The following is a 22,841-nucleotide window of genomic DNA, read 5'->3' on the forward strand; positions in this document are numbered from 1 at the left end:
AACATTAAGATGTTTAATGATTCCAAACCTACTGAAACTTTTATTATCTTACTCATAGAGAACACATAGAAACAGAAGACGGGCACTGCTGTGAAGGAAACCGATTGCCTGGATGAGCGGCCAGTTATACAGTCTTGCAATGGACAACGGTCATTATTCAGACATATTTGACTGCTGAACGCTGCTATTGACCAATCAGAATCCAGTATACTAGAGAGTCTCCTAACAAGAGCAGGTAATTTTGTCCTTCTGGCTTCTAAAACTGGACTGAATGATCTCAAATCCGTACAGTAGCTGGCAGACATTGTACCAGCAGAGGGCAACAGAAGATCAGAGAGCAGCAGTAAACGTATAACATGATATCTGTGGAGTCAGTGGTGCCTCTTCCACTTGAAAATGATTTCTGGTTATGTAATTGAATATAAGCAGAGCTTAATTGGAAGCAAAACAAGCTCGATCGGTGTCTGACACCTCCAGAATTGGATCTGGCATCTATTTTAAACACATCTGAAAGAGGTTTATTTCTTTAGGTAAGCAGTGTTAAAATGATTCATTATAGCAACAAATATACTGTGTAGGCTCACCATACGTGCGTCAACTTTTATAATCTAATACTTAATACAAATATCAACTAGTTATGGAGGTGATGGAAATGTGTTAGACACTAATCTGTCTGTAACAGGAAAAAATCAATAATTAGATATCTAATGGCAATATGTTTTTATATATTAAAGTACAGAATCCTTTCCTTTAATCCTTTATGCTTTTTTTTGTTTTTTTTTTGTTTTAATCAACGCACCCGACAATTTGCTGCATGTGTGTGTATATATATAATTTGTCACAGAACTTTTCCTTCTTTGTTTGACATGTCAACTTTAATTATTACACGACTCTCTAGAAAATTCCTGTTGGTCACTTGTGGCATTTTACAGTCAAATATATTTGTATAATTTCCACTAAACTGTATAATCGACTGTTGCCACTGGAAAGCGATCTCCTACATAGCTGTGCTAGTTTCATGTCTCTTATGTCACACAACTGTATACTGTCTTTTCACAATTTAAACTCAAATCAATATTTCATTCCTGTTTTTTTTATTTTTTATTTATTTGGTAAGTATACTTTTAAGTACACTCACCCGGTCATTCATTATGGCAAAAATGACTGCTTGGTGTGAAATAATAATGGGAAAAATAATTTCTCTCAGTGATACTTAGTAAATTCTGACGATGAGGGGATTTTGTCATGAACGTGCATAAAGCAACACCTACAGAATAATCTACAGTACATGTTGGGAAACCAGTTTAGTATTAATTTTACACTGCTTTTCAAAATGTTGTCTGTACAACAATTTTTGTTGGGTTTTTGAAAGTTTCTTATGCTTGTCAAGGCTGATTATATTTGAGCATCAATACAGTAAAAACAGTAATATTGTAAAATATATATAAAAATAAAATAACAGTTCTACTCAAAACAGTGAAATATTACATTTTAAAATAAGTTTTCTATGTAAATATGTTTAAAAAAATATTATTTATTCCTGTAATGTAAAGCTGAATTTTCAGCATCATTACTCCAGTCTTCAGTGTCACATGATCCTTCAGAAATCATTCTAATATGATGATTTGCTGCTCAAGAAACATTTCTGATTATTATTATCATTGTTGAAAGCGGTTGTACTGCTTCATATTTTTGTGAAAAACATGACACTTTATCAAAAGAACGGCATTTCATTTGAAATGCAAATAATTTGTAATATAATAAAGGTCTTGACTGTCACTTTTGATCAATTTGATGCATCCTTGCTGAATAAAAATATTAATTTAAAAATTTGTTTGAATTAAAACCCAAACTTTAGCACTGTATGTACTTGTTCGCTGACAGTGACAAACTACTGAATACAAATGACATGATTAAAATTGCAATGTAATCTATTGTTACTCATTTTTGGTATAATCTGATTACTTTTTGATTACTTTTGACTCGTTTATCACATTGATTTGAATAGAATGATCTTGTAACATATTGATTAAAAAAATGCAAAGAGAAAGAAAATTAATTCCACTTTTTGTTATCAGCAACCCAAAGTGTATTAAACATACGTCAGGCTTTCTCAGACTGGGGTTTGTGTAGAAACCGCAGGGGGTTCGGAAATTGTAGTTTAAAATAAAGCAATCAAAATAAAACACTTACTAAAAAATATTTTACTTGTTTACGCTGTGTGGCCTCTCAAACTTGTGTGTGTAATTAGACAAAACTGGAAGACTTTCAGAAAAATTATAAACATTAGGCTTTTTTTAGAGAGGAACATTTAAAAGATTAAAATTAGAAAATAATAATTAAATTCTAATTATCATAATTAGGGAGTCTCAGTGAATTATGAATAATTGCCATTTTGTGAATATTAAAGGGTTAGTTCAGTAAGACTTTTGTTCATCTTCAGAACAAAAATGAAGATCTTTTTGATGAAATCTGAGAGCTTTCTGTCCCTCCATTGACAGATACGCAACTACCACTTTGACACTTCAAAAAGTTCATAAAGAGATCGCAAAACTAATCCATATGAATTGAGAGGTTTAGTCCAAATTTTCTAAAGAGACACGATCGGTTATGATGAACAGATTGAATTTAGTTTTTTATTCACATATAAACATTCATCAACTCAGTTGTGGTAAACAGAAGCTCAAGCATGTTCACTTGATGTGCGAGAACCAATGAGATTCATTCTCATGTTACGCAGCACGTTTGAGCCAGAGCCATATAGAGAGAGAGTTGCGACAACGGAAGTTCAAAATGCTTAGTTGTCACGTGATTCGCGTAGACCTCAGATAGTTCCAGGAAGTGCTTCGGAATCAACTAGCATGTTTTAAAACACAAGTTTATTTGATTCAGATAATCTGATAATATACAATCTTATTCTTTAAACGTCTTATCTTTTAAAACTGCATCACAAACGGTCTGTTCTACCGCGCTGCTGTTACTTCCGGGAACTATTGAAAGGCTCTACGAGCCGCCATTGCTGTAAAAAAAGCGTTCCATTGTAGTCAATGGAGTTGTCGCAACTCTCTCTCTATATGGCTCTGGTTTGAGCTTCAGCAAGAACCAATGAGATTCATTCTCATGTTACGCAGCACGTTTGAGCTTCAGCAAGAACCAATGAGATTCATTCTCGTGTTACGCATCACGTTTGAGCTTCAGCAAGAACCAATGAGGTTCATTCTCGTGTTACGCATCACGTTTGAGCTTCAGCAAGAACCAATGAGGTTCATTCTCGTGTTACGCATCACGTTTGAGCTTCAGCAAGAACCAATGAGGTTCATTCTCTTCATGTTTGAGCTTCAGCAAGAACCAATGAGGTTCATTCTCTTCATGTTTGAGCTTCAGCAAGAACCAATGAGGTTCATTCACGTGTTACGCAGCACATTTGAGCTTCTGCAAGTGGTTTGTTCTCGAGTGTCAAAAGCAGTTTCGGTTGAGCTTCTGTTTATGTTCGCTGATCAGTGTTTAAAACGTGAATAAAAGACTAAATTCAGTCTGTTCATCATATAAATCGATCGTGTCTTCAGAAAATTTGGACTAAACCGCTCGATTCATGTGGATTATTTTTACGATCTCTTTATGAACCTTTTGAAGTGTCAAAGTGGTAGTTGCGTAGCTGTCAATGGAGGGACAGAAAGCTCTCAGATTTCATCAAAAAGATCTTCATTTGTGTTCTGAAGATGAAGGAAAGTCTTACGGGTTTGAATGACACGAGGGCGAGTAATAATGATTTTTTGGGGAACTATCCCTTTAAGTAATCATATAATCAGTAAAAAGTAACTGTAGTCTGATTACGAGAATTTTAAAATTACAAAATTTCAATTATATGTAATCCAGATTACTACCTATTACTAACCTACCTACCTATTACTATCTATTACAGTTACTACCCTGCACTATTCGCTGAATTTATTCTGTTATTGTATTATTGACATTATGGCTTCTTGGGACATGTAGAGGGTTTGCTGTCAGTCGCTGCTGCTTACAGCGGAGGAGGAGTGGACAGATCTGTGCTTCATCACTGGAGTATGGAGTCAACGGAAGATAAAATAGGTTTCCCTTCCGAGTTCCTCCATGCGGAACAGATCACAAAGCCAGTGAGGAATCACAACAACTGGTGTCGTCGTTTGCCTGGAAAAAACTGCAACTGCAACATGATCATTTTATGGCTCTGTCCATTAGAGTCAGCCCTGGGGTGATCTCACACAGGTCAAACCAAAGCGTGTTTAACGTTCGCCGTCTCAGGAGTGCACGGACGTTCCTGAAAGTGTGATTTGTGTGCTTGAGTTCCAGGTGCGGTGGTGCCTGAAAGATACATGATTGTGATGCAAGCCAGAACAGGAAGCCCTGAAACGCAGGTGGGGCCTGGGAGGGTTATATGGCCAAACGTTTTCCATCCACAGAATGGCCGAAGGCTGATGTATCCCGAACGGGGTCACGAGGCCTGCCAGGGTGGCATGGTTCAGTGGGAACCGGCCTGGTAGTGCGTCACAGCGGGGAGAGTGATGGTGCCAGGCCTGGCTGGGACCCGGGACGGTGCGCCGTTCCCGCCAGCGCTTGATTTACAGGCTTGTGCTGGATCTGGGCTCCCTGACACAGCTGACCTCTCTAGGTTGAGGGTCAATAGGTTAGGGATGGGAGCACCAAATGGTCGTCTGAAAAAGCTCCTATAGGGGCTGGCCGTCTCTATGGAATAGTCGTCTGTACCATTCCTCCGTCTGATGCACTGTTTGTGTACTGTGGGGGGTGACACGTACACCATTTGCTGGGAAATGTTCACATTTAATGTGAGGAAAACTCTGTGGTGCTCAGAGATCACCCAAAAATTCAAAATCTCATGCTTATGTAGTTCCAACCCTGAAATGAAAGAAAAAAAAAAGCACTATAAAACAATTTTAAAAGTAGTCCATACTACTTTTGTGCTATATTCCAAGTACTTGGATATTATATCTTTTTTTTTTAATAATGGTTGTTTGCTGATAATCTTCACCCTAATCTTATCTCTCAGCATGCATAATACATCAAATTTCTTATACATCTTTTTGTATATATACACACTCATATCTTACTGACCTGAAAAAGAAAAATGAATGCTTTAATTCAGAAAGGACACAATAAATGAATCAAAAGTGACAGTAAAGACATTTCTAATATTTACATGTTTCTTTTGAACTGATGAAAAAATGTCCACAAAAAGTATGAAGCAGCACAACTGTTTTCAACATTATATTAATAGTAAGAAATGTTTCTTGAGCATCAAATCAGCATATTAGAATGATTTCTGAAGGATCATGTGACACTGAAGACTGGAGTAATGATGCTGAAAATTACATTTTAAAATATATTACAACAGAAAACAGTTATTTTAAATTGTAATAGCCCTATTATTTCACAGCATTACTGTTTTTTGATTAAATATATTACCAACCCCAATTTTTTAACGGTTGTGTATACACACACGAGTGATATGTACAAGTTTTTTTTTTTTCTCTCTTCATTTTAGAGCTGGGCTGTTTAAATCATCATCCACCTTCATTGCATGGCAAAGAACAGTTTGGACATCTGCATAACATATAATTTTGTGATTTACTGAAGAAAGAAATGGAACGACATGAGGGTGAGTAAATCATGACTCATGTTTGGGTGAAATAATCCTTTAAAAAAGAATGTAGATGCTTGGATCACATTTTCCCATCATAATCATGTGTATCTTTGCTCAAAGCAAAGCTTGCATTGTTTTCAGATTTCAAACAAAGAGTTGAAACAGTGCATTCAGAGAGGATATTCTCTGCACTGATTGTTTATCCGTTTTGGAGGCAAAGTAGACAATTAGATTTAAGATGAGGGTAATAGCTCATTAAGTCTTTTTAATTTGGAGGATTTTTTTTTTGTCCGGCTGCTCGGCAAACGAATGAGACTGGTGAAAGAGAGGAAAGACAAAGCTGAAATGGGGAGGACAATATCCTTGTGTGGGAGAATTAGTTACACTCAGTAGTCCAAGTATTCAAAGCAGAGAGGAGATCAGCAGGGATTAAGACAAAGTCTACACAGGTGGGTGATGGGGGTCACATGACAGGACATTACCTCGTTTGGGACATTAGCGAGTAAGACAGGATGATATTTGAGTGTTATTTAATGACATGGCTCATGGTGAAACTCAATCTGAAGCATACCACACTAATAAAAACAACAAAAGACTTGTAAATCTTTCTCTAAAATGTAGTTAAAATACAATACCTCTTTTAAAGCCTACACAATCCATAGGAAGAGTTCATAAAAATGTGAAAATGTCTGGAAAAGTAGCTCTGCATTAAAAATGCACTACTACAAATTTGACTTATTGTATATATGCGAGTGGTGCTTGCTTCCCATGCAGAAGTCACATCAGTTAGGGGTTACTCGTTTATTCACTAACCTGAAGTATGAGAAATAGTTTATTAGTTTAATTAGTTAGAACTCTCCAGATACATCTATTTGAACTCTGGGTCAAAGTAACACAGCCTAGTCAAATGCCCTGAAACCCCGTTATACAAGCACACTCCATAAGAGCACAAAAGCTAAGCGATGACCCCTATTTGAATAAAGAACACACAAACCGTGACCGTCCAGAATCGTGAGGAAAAAAATTTCAACACGTCAGTGATGGTTTCTAATTCCCCTCATTAACTTTGACCCTAAAGAGCCCGGGATAACGTTCTTCACCTGGAAATCTCCCACTCAGGGTCTAATTGTGTGGACGCAGTCAGCAAATGACGGACGCCGAGGTCATCTGCCGAAAACAGGCCAGTGAATGGAGGGTTAATCTGCGGTTGTCCAGATGCGTGGCCCGCTGAAAAGAGTCAAAAGCGCCTCGCACCAACTCAGACAACAAACGTGATCTATTGTTGCCGTGTCAGCCCCGCGTGATATATTTTATCCTACACGCATGGACAAAACGGATCTGTGATTATACAAGCGCCGCGTTCTCTTCCCCGACTGCGTCCGCTGAAGAAGTTCTGGACACCAGGCCATTTGACCTCTGGGTCTTCTGGTCTTTGTTCCAGATGCCCTCTGTTTTTCACCCCGCTCTGAACCCAAGGCTCCAGTGTTCCCTCTCAAAATAAAGAGACGGGGGCCCTGCGGTTTATTTTCATTAGTGCTCTAAAACGAGGCCTTTGAGAGCGTAAAAGGCCAAATGAAAGAAAGCCTTAATGTGGTGATTAGGGGTTAAATAAAACATTTGAGCAAACAAACCTTGAGGTTGGCCGAGGGTTTACTGCATTTCCTCTCAACCCTTTAAGTTTAACACATGATCTGCTTCTCCGTGCTGGCAGCTGATCTGATGTAGAGATTGCCAAAGTGTTCAATGAGTTTGTGAAGGTGAATAGAGAAGTACAGCACACACACACACACACACATCTCCTGTTTCTAACTTGCCATACATTAGTGCTGGTTTGGTTGGGAAGAGGTCCGCTCTGGTTACAGCCCTGAGGTGGTTCACGCCACGCTACAACCCCTGACCCTAAGCATTAAACTTTGCCACGTAATTCACTGCGCAACATTTGTGAATGATGCCTCAAATCATGTAGCCAATTGAGGATAAGTGTATCTGTAAAATCTTCACCATAATATCATACTTGTTGAAGTAGGTACCTGAGCCATATCTAAAGACAAAGAGATCCTGATATCGTAGAGATTTGAGGGTGAGCTCTTTTGTCAAGCACATAGCAACTATCTCAAACATCTTAACAACCACATTGCAATGTCATGCAACCAGAACAACCTCTATGGTTAAAAATAAGGGTTCCAAAAGGGATGCCATACAATCTTTAAAATAAAGGTTCTTTATTGGCATCTGGTTATATGAAGAACCTTTAACATCCATGAAACAAAATGTTCTTTAGTGGGAAAAAAAGGTTCTTTAGGGTTTTTAAAACCCCAACACTCTTAAAAATAAAGGTTCCAAAAGGGGGTTTTCGCAACAATGCCATAGAAGAACCATTTTTGGTTCCCCAATTAACCTTTCAGTGGAACGTTTAAAAAATCTAAAGAACATTTTCCCACTATAAAGAACCTTTTGTGCAATGGAAAGGTTCCATGGATGTTAAAGCATCTTCGTGGAACCATAGATGCCAATAAAGAATCTTTATTTGTAAGAGTGAACTAAGAAAACATGGTTCTTTTAGGAACTGTTCTTTGGGGACCCAGAATGGTCCTTCTGTGGCATCACTGTGGAAATCCCCCTTTTTAACCTTTATTTTTAAACCATTTTAGGTTCCCCAAAGAACCTTTCAGTGAACAGTTCTTAAAATAACCATTTTTCTTATAGTGTGAAGATATTTTTTCCAATATGAAGAACCTTTTGTGCATTGGAAAGGTTTCATGGATGTTAAAGGTTCTTCATGGAATTATAGCCAAAAAATAATCTTTATTTTTTAGAGTGTAGCAATATATTAGTAAAAGTTGCATGAGCAAGAACATCAGAAAATGTAATAGGCTATAGTTTAGTTATCTGTTGCTTTTGTGCGTTCAGAACACATTTCGCACAAACTTTAAGACATGACTGTAAAGGTTATTGACTGTTTGCAAAACTGACAAACAGCCCTTCTCGGAAACCCTTCACACGACACAACCTCCCCACATTCATGGCTTTTTGTTTGGACTCGTTTGACCATAAAATATCCTGCATCTACCAGCAGAAATGCATCTTGCTCTTTGACTTGCTCTTAAGTGCATTATCTGTGCAGCTTTCTGACAGCCAGCAATCTTCTGGTCTTATACCTGAGGCTCAACAGCTCAGCAGTCAGGTCTAGGAGCGCTTGAGTTGTTTATTCCAGGTCAGTGATGACGGTAAAGAGGAAGATGAGACAGATGTGGAGTTGTACGTTTGGAGGTATTTATTGTTACGGCCCTTAGTCAGTGTAAATACCATATTTGGCATGAATGAAAATTAAGCTGTTTGGAAAACATACAGATAATTAAGTGGAATGTTCACCTTTTTTTTTCTTTTTTTTTATATGTTGGTCTACTTTTATGATATATAGTTATTTATTTTTGGAATGTATGAACTCTTTGCCATGTTAACATTCTGAAACTGTCTACCTACTGTTTGAAAATTAAAATGTGAAATTAAACAAAAAGAGTGATAATGAAAGTTGTATGTATTTCTGAAGTGAATGTTCTTCTCCATCCCTCCTGCACTTTTACGAGCGCAATAACAAACAGTTGCTTCAGTTTTTTCGCTCAAACTTTTTCAATAGCAAGAATCAGAATATAAAGTATTAGTATTCGCTGACAACAAGAAACATATGTGAGCGTGTCCTACAGAATTTCATCTCGCTCTTTTAAGTGGCTTGCTCCGGGGCGACCAAGTAGGTCAAGAGAATTGACATGAGGTGAAGGAGTTCACAAAAGCGTGAGGAGAAGGTCAACCGTAAAAAATCCCCCCCACTTTGGTGTGGAAAAGGGTGGGACAGAGAGACAGGAGACATGGAGGCTGAGTTAGAGCGAACACTCTTGTCAATGTTCTCTGTCGACCCCCAGTCAAAACTACTCACCCCTGTCGCACCCCTGCTCAGCGCTGGCAGCAGTGGGCAGCTTTCTCGCACTTTACTCGCGTCTGCACCAGCTTTCAGAGCGAGTAACTGTGAGCCCAAACAACAGGAAGCGTGTCTTTTCATCCCAGCAGAACACTGGGAAGAACTGACCCATGCTAAATGTCAAATATCAACGGTTGGAATTTACAGGATTAAAGAGTATTATTTTACAATAAATTACCGTAGTCAGAAATTTACAGTGAAATGAATGCATCTTACGAATTACTGTTAATCAACAGCAAAATGATGCTGACATCACAGTAATTTACTGTGAAAGTCACATTATAAAGTTGTCTTTAACCATGCCACTGTAAGAAATTATTTTGTTTAGTGCTGTAATTGTTAATGGTGATTAGTGTTCCATTCGCTTGGGATCTTAGAGCTTGTATATTCATATTCAAATTTCTGATCTAGCCATGTCAGAAGTGTGACAAATTTGTTAAAACAATGACAAGCTAGAATATAAAATAAGCTAATTGGCTGAATTTAAGTTAGTCAAACTATACTATTATGAGGTTATTTCAGCATAAAGATTTACCAACATCTTATTTCAAATTCATAATTGTTTGTAGATGGATATTTCATAACAGTAAAGCAGCTGAGATTTATCTTTGAAAAGTGTGACATCGTCTTGCAACACAAGGATTTTTTTTCTTTCGTCACCTAATGATGCACAGACATTAACAAAACACAACAATGGTGACACTCAACAAATAATAATAGTAAAAAAGATAAATTCTGAACATTACGAAATTACAAAACAAACAACACAAACTGCTAAAAGTGAACCACAAAAAGTTCAGTGGCACAGGAAAAAAACAAGAAGAATCAAGAAACTCCACAGCATAATCTATTTATCCCACACTGCACCTTCATATACATATACTAGAGTCCTACTGTGGAATTACTGTGAAAGTAATGCAATTATTAACCTGGAATATACTGTAATTTCACACAAAAAATGTCAACAGTGTATATATATATATGTGTGTATACACACCTTATTTTGCATTGTGGAAGTAAGCTATTTTCTGTGAATGTGCGAGACTTCCGATTCATGAGCTGCTATAGGGAAATAAATAGAAGAATAACAAAGTGCAGTGAATGAAGAAATACCAGTTTGCAATGTCAAGCAGCACAACAAGCTGTTTTGTACAGCTGAAAATAACCGAAGCTGATGACACCGGACGACAGACACAATCAATTTACAAATGGCTTCGCCCGTTCTTACGTTCAAAATTAGGTGGATATATACTATTTAATTTTATACAATGGATTGATATAATATTAATGTAACTTTCATACTATTTCTTCTATTTTTACTTTTAGTTTACTCTAATCTAAAGCTTTCTTAAAGTTGAAAAATATTTAAAAACACTAATAATTTAATAACATAATTTTTTATATTTACATTATATTGTTGTGATGCCTAAAATCACATGTGGCATTTAAAATTTGTAATTGAGGAAAAACTAAATCATTTTTATATCGGCCATTTATTGATTATCGGCCATAACATGAAAGTTGGCAGTCATAATTTAATATTGGTGCACCTGTAGTAAAGTGTGTAATTTATGTGCATATATAAATGTTTTCAAACGGGTTTCCCGGACACTCCCCCTATTGGTCGGACAGACAGAAACCCACAACACTGGTTAAGGTATGTTGCCATTTTTCTCTGCCCAAACAAACAGACTTTTCAGGTGAAGCAACCTACGAATTGTTCATTTATAGTTGTGTCTATTACACTGAGATAGGGGAAAGTTCACAAGCACTGCTCTGAGTTTGGCCATTGCATTTACAGTACCTCTAGTGAAAGCTTGAAATGCCTCGATAGCCCAAAACTGTCACCCAAAGCGATGACAGTGTCATTTACTGTAAAGAGCTGTCACATCAGACCCTAAAGTGAGAGCCAGCACTTTTGGGAGGTGTGGAAAGGGGAGGAGATGTGAAAGGAGGTAAAAGAGAAAGGTGGTGGGTTAGCTCCTGCTCCTCCTTTTTGTCAGGAGAAAGAGGATGAAACCTGTCATTAGGAAGGTTAAATGAAGAAAGCCCTCAATGGGGAGGCCATTGTGTTGGAGCAGTGAGGAGGGTTAACTCTTTAGTGCCTCAAATAACGTGGCTTGCTGCTTTGTGGAGGGCTGAAAGAGACAGAGGGGGGCCAAACGGAGGCCCCGGCGCTAGAGAAAAGCCCTGTAGGCCGGGCCACAGTGGGGGTTGTCGGGGAGGACAGGGACCTTTGGGGATTTTTTCATCTCTTGTTTTTCTTTCTTTCTTAGCAGCTCATCCAGAACCTGCCGTTTTAGAAACTCCCTGAGACGGTTCATTCTCGGGAGATTCCGCTCCCTTGTGTTGAAAAAAACGCGGCGTGAATGAATGCATAGTTCGCATTTAAGCCTTCTCTTCAATGCACGGCTTAGAGATTTGCTCATCCCAGTGTTAAATGCTGGTTGGGGTCAAAAATCTGTTGGATTGTAGAGTGGCATCATAATGACCTCCTTCACAAACTGCTGAAAATCAGACTGAGCTAACGAACGTAAAATTAAATATGCGCGCATGCAATTCCATGGGGTTTGGTGTGCCACGGGTCCATTGTAGTCGCCGTGTGTGTTGTTCTTGAGTGTTGGTGTAATTATGCGATTAACAAGTGGACTGATTTCAGAGGTTAAAAAGAGGAGGTGGCTGTCCATTTGAGCAGAAATAGGCTAATTATTGATTTGGAAGATACAATCATGCCAAAAAATCTACAGTTTTAGCAGTGGAAAATGAACCATGAAATCTATCTGAATCTTAACTTTAGTATTGCTATTACTGTAGCTATTAATTTTTTTTATTAGTAGGCCCACACAGAATCTGCTTTTCTTTTTTTTTTTTTTTTTAAATGCGAACGAAATATTTTTTATTCATTTTGCATACATTTCATCACACACTTTTGCTTTGTTCCTGCTAAATGAGTAAATGTAAATGCAAGACTTTACTTTACAAGGCTTCTTTTAGTTTCCCCTCTTGGCTTCACAAAGATTTGATTCACACCCCCTTTTGAAAGCCATACTCCATGATATTTTGGCATATCCGCTTTAACTTGATCCTCTTTCTGAGAAAAAAAGTGTTTCACATAATCTATAAGAGTGATAAGGGTAAACACAAGTGTGTTTGGCACAACAGAGGGACTTTTTTCCCTCCAAATCTAATGAGGAGTTGTAAAGGATAATGGAATGTGAGTGTCACACATCAACTGGCAGGATTAGATGAATAGTTCTGTCCAAACTTTAATTTGCAATGCCTGAAACTTGCATTTAGAAGTAAAACTAAGGTAAAACATGCCTGTTTACTCGCTTGGATGAGTTTTATTGTTCTAAACGACGTTTGAGTTACATGTGTTAAGTGGTCATTATAAATAGTTTTTGCGATCTGACTCTCCTTATCCTTATTTTGCCCAGAAATGAGTCCAAATATATTAATAAAGATGCATCGGGTAGCGCATCTTTAGTTATAGTAAGGTAAGATCCAAAAAATAATCAAAGATAAGTGCTATTGAGAATTTGTACTAATCTGCAATCACTGATATTTCTTTCGAGTTCGAGAATGCACAAGTTAGCCGAAGGTAATTTAAAGAAAAAGAGGTGTTTGATTCGGACTGAAACAAACTTCCTTAACCTTCCTTAACTAGTCTCGTCCGAAAAAGGCTTTGGTTTAACATCTAGGGTCACACTTGCTTATCCTCCCTCTGTACCTATTTGCCTTATAAACCTATTTGGCCAATTAGTGACTCCATTGAATGGCGCTCATTCAGTGCTAGTGCAATCAGTGCTTTAGTAGCTCAATAAAAGCCCAGTTTAGCTTGATCAGGATTTGCTCCTACAGAGAGCAGAAGCTGAGGTCATCAAAAGCCCATTTAAACCATCATGCAGTGCCAGCATTCTCATCATGCAAAATAAAGACAGCCGAGTCTTGCAATGCTAAGATGTTTCTTGTTAATGGCAACCTTTGTGCTCTGTAGATGAATTACCAGAGACAAATTGAGGATCAAGTGGATGTTGGTTAATGAATACTCACTGCAAGACTATGGTGTTGTCCTAGTTTGTCGACACGCCGAAAATGTTGAAATGTCAAGTCAAATGTGTTTGATAGTATAGTTTTCATTTTATGACGATACAAGCAAACAATTGAGAGATGCTATATAGTAAATATATATTGTCCTACACAAGTATACTGTATAAAGTTGGAAATACTTATATATCCAACTTTATATAAAGAGATGGGCGATAAAAGTTACATTTTGATACTAAAAATCAGGTAGTTGAGATTTGCTATATATTATATATGGCTTTTCATGAGAGTACTGTATGTTGAATACAGGTATATATCCAACTTTATAGAGCGATATGTGCGATAATACAGTTTACATATCACACTATATATAGTATATATTGCTTTATGTGAGTATTTGTAGATAAAGTAGGAGGTACTATATATTTCCTCTCTTGGTTATAATATGGTTTATAGTTTTCAGTATAAAAATCAAGCAGTTGAACTTTTGCTATAAATTACTTACCACTTAAAATGAGTGTACTGTGTGTATCCAGTTAAGGTTGGATATACTTTTAGTAGTTTATTTATTTACTTAATTTGAGATTAATTTGTTATGTGATATTGAGAATTATGAAACAATTTGATGTAGTGATAAAAAAGAATACGCTATATCTAATCAATAAAATTGAGGCAACAGATTACAAGCAATATTATTAATTACATTTAACAAATTAGAATTGAGTAATAATTAATCAAATTAATTCCTTAAAAGTTAACCATTTAAAATGAGTAAAATTGACAAAAAAACATTTTTGTAGCTTTTTTTTTTTATTGCCAACATTGAAGACACCTGATGTTAACAAGCAGAATCACTGAAGGAGAAAACCGTAATTTTAAGTCACCATTATGGTGATCAGTGTTTGCTTTAGTTGGGCTCTTGACCCTTAAATCGTTTACTTTAGATTTTGTTTGGCTGCTGTACCTGAATTACTATTTGGCAATGTGTATCACTAGAATAGTCAAATGATGCATATAAATGACAGGGAAAAAAATTCAATCATATCACCCACGCCTACACTGTAAAGAAAGTTGTAAATTAAACTTATTTTATGGGGGTACGTCTTACAAGAAAACGCTATTTCAGTCTTTCTTGGTCAAAATAAACAAATTTAAGTCAAAATTTCAATGTGTTGACATCTGTTTCTTTGTAATTAATTGTGAAATTTACAGTCAGTTTCTGAGTAAAAATTGTTTTGTTTCAGTGTAAGCAGTTTAACTGAGGAACACTCATAGGCTACATAACACATGTAACACAGTATAAAATATCACATTGCATATTGCAAGTTGTGCATTGAGTGTCGTATCTCCATTAAAAAGCTTGTACCTTTCCTCGGTGGAGGTTGTTGTTTGTGGCTGGCTGTGAGAGGAGGGTAGCTAATCACTTTCCCTTCTGCCTCTTCAGTGGCTGGAGTGAAAGATCACAGCGCTAGTGGGCTGTCCGGCCCACTGAAGCCCACAGCTCCTCCTCGCCCTATTCTCTGGCTCCTGGGGAGGCTGGTTGAGGCCGCTGAGCTATTGATCGGGTGAATGATGGCTTCATAAGGCAGCCTGTCGCGGGTGGGACTGTCGTGAAGGAATGTCATCCCACTCTCCCTTTAGGCAGGAGACAGATGCGGCGGCTGAGCTGCTTTCCCATGATTCCCTGGGGAGAGCGTTAGGACAGGTTCTGATGCTCCTATTGTGAGTCGTAGTGTTTGTTTCTGTGTGCTTATGACGCACAGGCGTGTGTAGCCATGTGTCGTTTTGATTCCGGCTATGGAAAAGATGGCAAGGGGGGGTGGCTCGAGGGGAAATGCCCTCTGTGATCAGGGATGACCATAATAACCATTTTGCGGGATCCTTCTCTTTCTGCCTCCGGGGCTTTTGGGCCGACGCCACACACTGGTTTCCCTCTGGCTCTCCATTCAGGCTGTGGCTCTCTAACAACAGGCGTAGAAATCGGCTACATTTAATCAGACACGGTGTGGAGGATCAGGAGAGCTTTTCCTTCATTGATTTTCCACAGTTAAGGATCCACCACACTTGGTTACAGGGGTTGAAAGGATTCCTCAAATAACAGAATAAATGAAACCACATGCTGTCTTTACAGATGTTCTACTTTTATTAATCCAAACAGCATAATTAATGGTATATTTTATTTCTCAGCGGTTGCTCTTTCATAGCAGGAGACTTAATGGAGTTCTCAGTTATGTTTTATTTAGCTATCAACTTGGTGTCTGAGATGTTTCTCGTACACTTGAGAATTTATAAAAGACTGGTGATGGTTTCACAATCTTAAAGTCCCCGTGAAGTTTTTTGGCTTTTAGTACACTGTAAAAAGTGATCAGTTGACTTAACTTAAAAAAAGTGAGGAAACCCATTGCCTTAAAATTATGAAGTAAATAAACTTCATGCGTACTTAAAATAAAAAAGTAATGTGGAATTGTCATTAATTATCAATTAATTATGAATTGTCATAGTTATTAAGTCAACTGATCCCTTTTTACAGTGTAAAAATGCCTGTTTTTTTTATATTTTTGAATATCTGGCATACTAATTGTTTATTATTATTGCCACTTTCCTCAAATAATAAGTTATCAGTTGACTTAACTTAATAATTTTAAGGCTTTTCCTCACTTTTTTGAGTAAATAAACCATGCGTAATTGAAAACAAAAAAAGGTATGTGGAAATATCAGGTTCACGTAACTTAATTTTTTTTAATTACGCATGAAGTTTATTTATTTAATGATTTTAAGGCAACGGGTTTCCTCAATTTTTTCAGTAGTCAACTGATAACTTTTTACAGTGTATGGATATGTTAGTTTTACTGTTATCTTAAATAGTGTGCTCCAAAACAATTAGAAAATTCGCATTTAAAAGATATAAGCATTAAAATCTTAAAGTCTCTCACTTCGGACAATATGGATCATTGATTTTGATGACATCTGCACTTCAGCTTCTCATTCGATTTTCTGTCCAATCAAATGCTCTCTAGAATCTACAGCATCCCGCCCCCTATAAATAGATGGCCGCTGAATCTGTGGCTAAAATTGGTCATTTGTTCACACATTTATTATTTTCTACATGGTGAATGGCACTTAGTGCTCTAAATAGGGGACATGGAACGATTCAGACAGTGTCAATATGCTTTCTTCTATTGAGGCAAATTAAGTCTGGTTTCACGTTCACAGTCTGCTCTGGTGAGACGTAATAGCACAGAGCTATGTGTCATATGTGTGAGTTGGTGCAGACCAGAAAACGTATCGGACCCATTTTAATTCTGCACAAAATGCTATATTTTAAAGCAATATGGAGGAGATTACAAGGAGTAACGGTTAGAGATTAGGAGGAAACTGCGGCTTTACTGAGCTCAACAGCTCCGGCCGAGCTGTGATATAAACGCTATATATGCTATTGGCTATTTTAAAAAGGGGGAGGAGCTGATCGATATGTCCTGATTCAGTGGAATTTTTATCAAAACATTGAATTATGCTGCGTGTTTCAAGGCACTTCAGTGGACCTTTAAATATGAAACCATTTAAGGATCACCCTATTTTAGGTTTAGTTGACAGGCCATTTTAGTCAAAGAGGAAGTGTTAATTGCTCAGAGGTTGCTCGTTCATATAGCTCAAGATATTTTATGTTCTCAGTTTTGTTTTAATTATATCAACTTTGTTAATAAATAAAAATAGACACAAGTCCAATGAGAGCTGAATGTGGATTTTGATTGCAAAGGCAATTCTGAGCACAGTTTGATATTGCTGAGATGTGTTTCCTTTAGAGTTTAACAAGACGTCTATCAACAACGTCTCAAACTGTGCTCAGATTTGACAAAGTCTGCAATTTAAAGATTTTTTTTTTTTCATTTGTCTTTTTTTTTTTTTTTTAGGAAAAACTTAGGCAAAGCTGATGTTTAAAACATACCATCTCCAAATTAGTATACTTAATGGAGTTCTCAGTTTAATTTAGGTACCAACTTTGTCTCAGATGTTTCTCCTAGGATTGTTGTGACTGTTTTCCTATCCCTAAGATTAGTCAAAGAGGAAGAGTTTATTACTCAGGTGTTGCCCGTTCTTAGCTCAGGAGATTTTTCAGTTATATTTTATGGTTTAATTGCTGACTTTGGCTAATCTGAGCACACTTTGCTTGACAATGTTGAGACATGATAGTTGATAGTTTCAGAAGATGTTCAAAGTCTCAAACAGTGCTCAGATTGCACTGTATTAAAAGATCTCATTAGGATCTCAAATATCTTTTATTCAAAATGTATTTGAGCTGCTGTCAAAATTAATTTATTGCTCTATACTTTAACTGTATGACAATATTGCTTTAGAAGAAACATCTCAGATAACCTAAAACAAGTTTAAACTGAGAACACTATTAAGGGTTAGTTCACCCCCCAAAAATGATGTCCCTTAATTACTTAATTACCCTCATTTCATTCCAAACCCATAAGACTTTCATTCGTCTTCGAAACACAAATGAAGATCTTTTTGATGAAATCTGAGAGCTTTCTGTCCCTCCATTGACAGCTACGCAACTACCACTTTGACACTTCAAAAAGTTCATAAAGAGATCGTAAAACTAATCCATATGAATAAAATTTTCTGAAGAGACATGAACAGATTGAATTTAAGTCTTTTTTTCACATATAAACATTCATCAACTCACATCAGTTGTGGTAAACGGAAGCTCAAGCATGTTCACTTCACGTGCGAGAACCAATGAGGTTCATTCTCGTGTTGCACAGCACGTTTGCGCTTCAACAAGAACCAATGAGATTCATTCTCGTGTTACGCAGCACGTTTGCGCTTCAGCAAGAACCAATGAGATTCATTCTCGTGTTATGCAGCACGTTTGAGCTTCAGCAAGAACCAATGAGATTCATTCTCGTGTTACGCAGCACGTTTGAGTTTCTAGAAGAACCAATGAGATTCATTCTCGTGTTATGCAGCACGTTTGAGCTTCAGCAAGAACCAATGAGATTCATTCTCGTGTTACGCAGCACGTTTGCGCTTCAGCAAGAACCAATGAGGTTCATTCTCGTGTTACGCAGCACGTTTGAGCTTCAGCAAGAACCAATGAGGTTCATTCTCGTGTTACGCAGCACGTTTGCGCTTCAGCAAGAACCAATGAGGTTCATTCTCGTGTTACGCAGCACGTTTGCGCTTCAGCAAGAACCAATGAGGTTCATTCTCGTGTTATGCAGCACGTTTGAGCTTCAGCAAGAACCAATGAGATTCATTCTCGTGTTACGCAGCACGTTTGAGCTTCAGCAAGAACCAATGAGATTCATTCTCGTGTTATGCAGCACGTTTGAGCTTCAGCAAGAACCAATGAGGTTCATTCTCGTGTTATGCAGCACGTTTGCGCTTCAGCAAGAACCAATGAGATTCATTCTCGTGTTATGCAGCACGTTTGCGCTTCAGCAAGAACCAATGAGATTCATTCTCGTGTTATGCAGCACGTTTGAGCTTCAGCAAGAACCAATGAGATTCATTCTCGTGTTACGCAGCACGTTTGAGCTTCAGCAAGAACCAATGAGGTTCATTCTCGTGTTATGCAGCACGTTTGAGCTTCAGCAAGAACCAATGAGGTTCATTCTCGTGTTATGCAGCACGTTTGAGCTTCAGCAAGAACCAATGAGATTCATTCTCGTGTTGCACAGCACGTTTGAGCTTCAGCAAGAACCAATGAGATTCATTCTCGTGTTGCACAGCACGTTTGAGCTTCAGCAAGAACCAATGAGATTCATTCACGTGTTACGCAGCACGTTTGAGCTTCAGAAAGAACCAATGAGGTTCATTCTCGTGTTGCACAGCACGTTTGAACTTCTGCAAGAACCAGTGAGTTTTGTTCTTGTGCGTCAAGCAGTTTCGGTTGAGCTTCTGTTTATGTTTGCTGATCAATGTTTAAATGTTAATAAAACCCTAAATTCAATCTGCGATCACAAAAAGTGATCGAGTCTCTTCCGAAAATTTGGAATAAACCGCTCAATTCATATGGAATAGTTTTCCGACCTCAAAATGGTAGTTGCATAACTGTCAGTGGAGGGACAGAAAGCTCTATATTATAACTTTTGATTGCATATTTTGGTCCATTCGAAAAAAGTTTTAAACATTGTTGAGACACATTTAAGGTCTTTTTTACAGGTGATAACATGGGAAACGGGAGATATAATGCTTGTATGTTTTCATGTGTATTAACTTTGTCTCAGACGTTTCTCCTAAAGTAAAAAGAGAAATAAAGATTGAATTGCTGTAGAAGTAAATATGAACATAGACCATGTATCTCAGATTGTTTGGTCTTTGGTGAATTAAATGACAGAGTTTAATTTGCACGCTTTGTAATCTAAACTGAACACAGTTTGAGATATTGTTAAGATACTCTAATAAAGGTGACACATTATTGTTAGATTTTTCGATTTAGCTTGTTCAGGACAAAAATCTAAGCAGAAGACCAAAAGTCCATTCTCCATCTCAATGCTAGAAGACTGAACTGAGATATCCGATATAGGTTTTTCCTACACTGTTTTTGACCGCTCACTTGAATACCAAAATGGTTCTATATAAGGGGAAATGTCTTAAATGATTGCATAATACTTTCATCTTTAACGGTTATTTCATAGTTTTGAAGTATGTTTACGAGCTGCTTAACACATAAAATGTAATCAAAATAAAACATTTAAACAAAATTCATAAAATGGCCCTATGATGGGACCCCTTAAAAGATTCTCAATAATAAGCACCTCACAGAACCCTTCAAGGTTCTATATAGAACCTGCACTCAAAAAAATAAGCTGTTGAACGAACTTAATTAAATTAAGGAAAACTTTTCCACGAAAATGAATTACATTTTTCCAACAAAATCAAATTTGTTTGAAATGATTTGTTGTAATCTTGTTGTATGAACTTAAATTAATTTAGTCATTCCTGCTAGATAAAGTTTTGTCAGGTTGACTACATTTAATTTTTGCCCTGCCTAAAATCGCCAACATTATCATTTTAGTTAATTTGACTCTACAGTTATTTCCAATGATGGGAGCTACTAGTGTTCAGTTTTGTTAAAACCACTTTTTACAGAGTAATATTGAATATTAGTTATGCAGGTCTGCAAAAGAGGTTTAATGCATGTATAGAATATACTGAGGCCCACAGCCCTAAACTAAACACAGTCGCCACTCTTCTGCATAATGGTAACCACAAAATTCAAAAACATTACAGAAAGTCCTCTAAGTTTCTAACATTAGTGAATATTAAACACTAACATTAACTAACAACATCTTTCCATTTACAGAAAAAACACATAAAATAACACTTTAATCCCTAAATTTACCCTCCTAATGCAGTCCCTTGCAAAGCATGCTGGGAACTACAGATCCACTGCCCAGTTAGTTGTCAACAAAAATGATTCATGTAGTTTTCACACCAATTAATTAAGTAAACTTCAGTTTTAAATATATTAGGTTGATTGAACACAATTAAATTTAAAATTAAGTTGTGACAAAATATTAAACATTAACATTTCATTTTTTGAGTGTGCTCTTCTAAGAGTGTATGTGTTTGTCTGTTAGGTATCGACCGCCCAAAATTCAAGTAAAAGGGAAAAGTAACAAAGCGAGATAACCGCTTGACAAAGTGAGGCAGTATATCAAATGGCACGACACTCACTCAACAGTCAGTTTGTTGTCGTGCACATGAATGGAACTAAAGCTGTGCGCACACACTCGCAAGGGAAGAATTACTCAGACGCAGTACAAGAAGCCTTTTCAGTCAGGCTCAAACACTGATTACATTGTAATGGTGCAATCAAAGAGGAAAATGACAGAGGAGCTCCATAATACACCACTCATAATGGTCAGATGGTCCAGAAAGCATTGTGCAAAGCTTTTAAGTTGCACTAGTCTGTGGGCAGTTGAACAGGAGAGGGGGAATCGCACTTTTAAAATGCTCCCTTGAAGTCACAGACTATTAGCCAGATATTATACGTAATTGTGCTCTGTGGATCACAGGAACAAGGGGTATACATTGGTAGAAGTCCTCCCGAAAGTGTTTCTGTGTGTGTGTGTGTGTGTGCGAGTGTGTGGGAGGGTTGCAAGAACAGGAGATTTTTTGTGTTGGAGAAAAAGAGCCTTGGACACTTCATCTTCTCTTCTGTGCGCTGCCAAAAAGGCCAGAGGTCAAATGTCAGGGTGAATGAAGAATTCCGAGCTGCATGCCGACAGATCGGGTTTCAGGGCCGGGGGAGGGTAGGGAACAGCCCTAGAGCAATAGGTGCCAGTATATGTGTGAACTTTTCTGAGCAACTTTTATTTAAAACATCTCCAAACTGCCCTTTAGCTCTGAGGCTTTATGAGGTTTCACTCAAAGTTGCACATATTTTCTCCAGACAAGAACATTTTTGCCTCTGAACGCATGATTTCCCAATAACCACTGACCGCTATGTTACGTGGCGAACTCTGTTAAAACAGCAGAAGTAATTAGTTTAAATGCATGTTTCAGTTTAGCGTTTCATTGAGGGCTAAAAATAGATTTAGAAGTTAAAGTCTAGTTCTTATATGCGTTTTTATTATATTCAGAAAGAATACTGAACATCAGTTTGAATTGAAATGAATGATTCCGCACTGATCAATTACTCTGAGCAAACAATGTGATTATTTTCTCAATGAAAAAAGTTGAAGACATTTCAATTCTAATCTTTTTCTAAAGATTAGACTAAAATTCTAAAATTTTATTCCAAATAATTTCTTTCTTCAAATTAAGTGTCTGGTTTAGAGGGTTAATTTTTACCTTTCTGCTTTAAAACATCAAACGGAAGCAAACAAAATCAATCTTGTAACTCAACCTGTCTTTTTGTTTGTCAGAAAGCTTAGTCTTGGGCTCTATGAAGGATAAACAGCTTCAGTCTTCTTTACTAGTCTCTCTATTGTGAACTCTGTAAATGATCATCATCCAACATGTGCTCTGTGTCTCAGGAATGACTCATATGCCAGAATACGAGTTTTTTTATACATATTTCTGTGCAATATATTTTATGCATCTATGTGTGTGTGCATCTGTACAAATAATTTTCAGTCAGACTACTTATGACTATTTATTTATTGACAATTATTGTTTTAATTATTTAATTTAAATGGTTTAACAATAATATATATA

At 37.2% G+C, this 22,841-nt stretch overlaps 1 protein-coding gene across 1 annotated transcript in view; it reads left to right on the forward strand.

Annotated features, from left to right (window-relative positions):
- Positions 1–241: 241 nt before the first annotated feature.
- nr2f5 (nuclear receptor subfamily 2, group F, member 5) overlaps positions 242–22,841 on the forward strand; it is a 45,924-nt gene continuing 23,324 nt past the window's right edge. Inside the window, exons 1-2 of the mRNA XM_084384757.1 lie at positions 242–530; positions 5,543–5,656. The gene's annotated coding sequence lies outside the window, so the exon portion shown is untranslated. The remainder of the gene's footprint in view (positions 531–5,542; positions 5,657–22,841) is intronic.

Source organism: Rutilus rutilus (assembly GCF_951802725.1).
Source record: "Rutilus rutilus genome assembly, chromosome: 17".
In the NCBI taxonomy this organism is placed as follows: domain Eukaryota; kingdom Metazoa; phylum Chordata; class Actinopteri; order Cypriniformes; family Leuciscidae; genus Rutilus; species Rutilus rutilus.